The sequence below is a fragment of the Mus caroli genome, unplaced genomic scaffold, assembly GCF_978045245.1.
Source record: "Mus caroli unplaced genomic scaffold, Mus_caroli_1 scaffold_5, whole genome shotgun sequence".
NCBI classification, from domain to species: Eukaryota; Metazoa; Chordata; class Mammalia; order Rodentia; family Muridae; genus Mus; species Mus caroli.
Genome location: NW_028227260.1, coordinates 128,317,868 through 128,321,650, shown reverse-complemented (window position 1 = coordinate 128,321,650; position 3,783 = coordinate 128,317,868).

Below are 3,783 nucleotides of genomic sequence, written 5' to 3'. Positions count from 1 at the left end.
GGAGCCCTGCCTTTTCTGAAGGGAAATTTCAGGAGAGTGGATGAGGAGGTATTTGGGTGTGAAGGGACGGAGGAGAAACTGAGGTCAGGATATAATATATGTGAGAATAAAAATTAATAAAAAAAGAAACTTTTTCATATATTCTTGTTCTGAAGAAATGTACTGGCTAGTTTTATGTCAACTTGACACAAGCTATATAGAGCCATTGGAGAGGAGGGTGCCTCAAATGAGGAAAATGACTCTATCAGATTGGGCTGCACATAAACCAGTAGGACGTTTTCTTAATTAGTGATTAATGAGAGAAGGCCTAGATCTTTGTGGGTGGGGCCACCTCTGGGCTACTGCTCTTGGGAGCTATAAGAAAGCAGGCTGAGCAAGCCGATAAGCAGCAGCCCTCGTGGCCTCTGCATCAGCTCCTGTCTCCAGGTTCCTGCCCTGTTTGAGTTCTTGTCCTGACTTCCTTTGATGATGAACAGTGATGACTAAACATAAGTCAAACAAACCCTTTCCTTGCCAACTTGCTTTGGTCCTGATGTTTCATTACAGCAATAGTAGCCCTAACTTGAGCATCTCCTTTGATGCCATGATTAAGCCACCAAATAAAAAAGCTTTCTGAATATAGTTTTACATTTACAGATTAGGTCTTCAGGATTTGAGATGTTTGTTACTTATAATACAGTGTTTCTAACTAGTATAGGTCCAATGGCCTTTTTGGGAGAAGGGAGGTAACAGAGGCCCAAACATGAAATGAGTATATGTATTAGGTAAGTTTTAAGGATTTATTCCTCTCACAGCTCAGTGACAAGGCTACAGGGAAAGCCCAAGGGAGGAGGGGCATGTAATCTGTTCTGATAGAGTAGCATTTGTTTTCCAGAGGCATGATTATCAGTTTGTCCCTCTTGCCAGACAACTAAATCAGAAGAAGAAACAGCCATTTGCTCAAACCATCAGTCATGGCAGCTCCTGTGGGGACGAGCTAGCGAAATGTTTTCATATTTATTAGAACCCACAATGGTTGACTGTATACCTCCTTCTATTAATGTTATACAGCAAATTCCTTGAAGGTTAGAGCTGTCAGGTATCATTTCTGCACCATTCTGTGAACAAAAACAAAAACAAAAAACCGAAGGCTAGAATGAAAGCTATTAATCTTTTGACATTCACCATTTTGAGGATTTTCATTTCATGCTCTAATGCAGCCTTTGCATGTGTCATTTGATGGGAGGATGTTAGATTATTCCCACCAATATGCTTCCTTTAATAACTGCCCACACGGTGTTAGAAGGAACAATATGATGTTCTTAAAATGGTTTAATAACAATCGAATCCTTCAGCTCATGGCATACTAAAGCCAGCTGAATTGTCACTATTCTCCTCTATCAGGTATCAAGAACATGGAATTATTTACATTTATAATTATGCACATTGATACATACAAAGGAGTACTCTCAGCTCTGTTAGCATTCATATCTAAGGATGAAATTTACCTAATATACAAAGAACTGATTTACAGTGTTCAGTTCAGTGGCACACAATATTTTCATTATGCTAGACATCCATCAATTCTCTAGAGTTTGCAGTCCTTCCTTCATCCTAGGAACAATTCCTGCTCACATGGAATCCCTTCTTGTTCACTCTCAACCACGAATCACCTCTTAGGCTCTATGGATTCAACTCTTCTTTATATATGATTTTTTTTAAACATCAAGCAAGCTGTAACTTTTGTATTTTGTTTCTTCATTCCATTTTCAGGATAAATTATATACCATTTAAGAATGCATCACATGTCCTAAGCATTCCATGAAGAAAACATAGTATTTCCACATAACAAACAAGGATTTTGTTACACACCCTTTAGTATAAACATGAATTGATACAAAATAGACCAAAGACTTAACTCTAAGGATTAAGATTTTAAATATCTTGGGCTGGTGTGATAGCTAAGCGGTTAAGAACACTGGCTGCTCTTCCAGAAGTCCTGAATTTGATTTCCAGCAACCACATAGTGGCTCATCAGATGTACTCTTCTGGCACACAGGTGTATATGCAGACAGAGCACTCATATATTAAAACAAAATGTAAAGATTTTAAACATCTCAAAAGGAAATACAGATATAACTTACCTTGACCTTGTATGGTCTTTAAATGTGATACCAAAGGCACAAAAGAAAAGGCAGTTAAATTGAACTTCATCAAAACAAAAAATGCTTGTGCCTGAGACCACACATTGGGGAAAAGTATTTAAAAATTATTATGACAAAACTATAATCATAATTTTATAATCATAATAGTTTTAATCAGACTATTAGAAGTCGTACAAGTCAAAAATATAAACAACTTAGTTTTTAAAATGGGTGTGAGGTAAGACAGAGTAATTAATATAGCTCAGAAGGTAGAGGAGCAGGCTGACAAGACTGACAACCTGAATTCAATCCCAAAACACATGAGGTAGAAGGAAAACACCATGAGTTTTACACACACACACACACACACACACACACATAAAATGTAATAAAAATTTTTAATTGAAAAAATACTTCAATAGTTCAATATTCCTCCAGGAAAGATAAAATAATAGCTAGCAAATAATGAAGTTATTTCAATATTTCAACATGAAGTTATTAACAATATTAATCCTGTCGTTTAGATGTTGGTGTGTTCCCCAAGGGCCTAAGTATTTGAAAATTTAGCTGACATTGTTACCATAACAATGTTAAGCAGTAAGGGGAACTAAACAGGTAGGGCCTCAGTCAGAAGCGTTTATACCATTGAAGTGCTGGCCTCAGAAGAAACTGATGTTGATCCCTTTTGCTTTGATTAGTTCTCATGAGAGAATTTCCAAAAAGAAAAAGCTTAACTATACTCCATATGCTCTAGCTTTCTATCTTGTCCTGTGACTCCTCGTGCTCACACTCCCTCCATTTTACTATCTACCAAAAGGGACTGACCCTTCTGAAGCTTTTATTCCAAGATAACTCGGGATTCAAAACAGGGATGGAGAGTGAGTGATGAACACAGCAATCTTTATCTCTTTCACAAGTCCTTCTGAGGGAGGAGAAACTCTCGCTCCCAGCTGACTAGGGACTGCTTTCTCTTTTTATTAGATATTTTCTTTATTTACATTTCAAATGTTATCCCCTTTCCTTATTTCCCCTCTGAAAATCCCCCTATCCCATCCCCCCTTCACCTGCTCACTAACCCACCCACTCCTGCTTCCTTGTCCTGGCATTCCCCTACACAAAACAACCCTGAGATTCAGAATGGCTAAAATCAAAAACTCAGGTGACAGCAGATGCTGGCGAGGATGTGGAGAAAGAGGAACACTCCTCCATTGGTGTTGGTATTGAAGGTGGTACAACCACTCTGGAAATCAGTTTGGCAGTTCCTCAGAAAATTGGACCTGAGGACCCAGCTATACCAGTCCTTTTTTGCCTTCCAGGGCACCAGGCACACAAGTGGTTCATTTATATACATGCAGGAAAAAAAAAACCACACACACACATAAGCATGAAAATAAAAAAAAAAAATAAATCTTTTTTAAAAATAAACAAGAAACCTTGTGACTATAATTGAGATTGGTACAACTTTCAGGTGTGATTCGTTGGATACAGGATACGTCACAATGGAGACTCACCGTGAATGTTTGGACAAATACCTTGAGGTTTTCATTTCTTAAGTGGATTCAAGCTTCTTGGGATAGTTACAACAATCATATTTTTTTATTTAGAAAGGTGACTCTCCCCCGCCCCTACACACACACACACTTTCTCCTACAAATCCTAT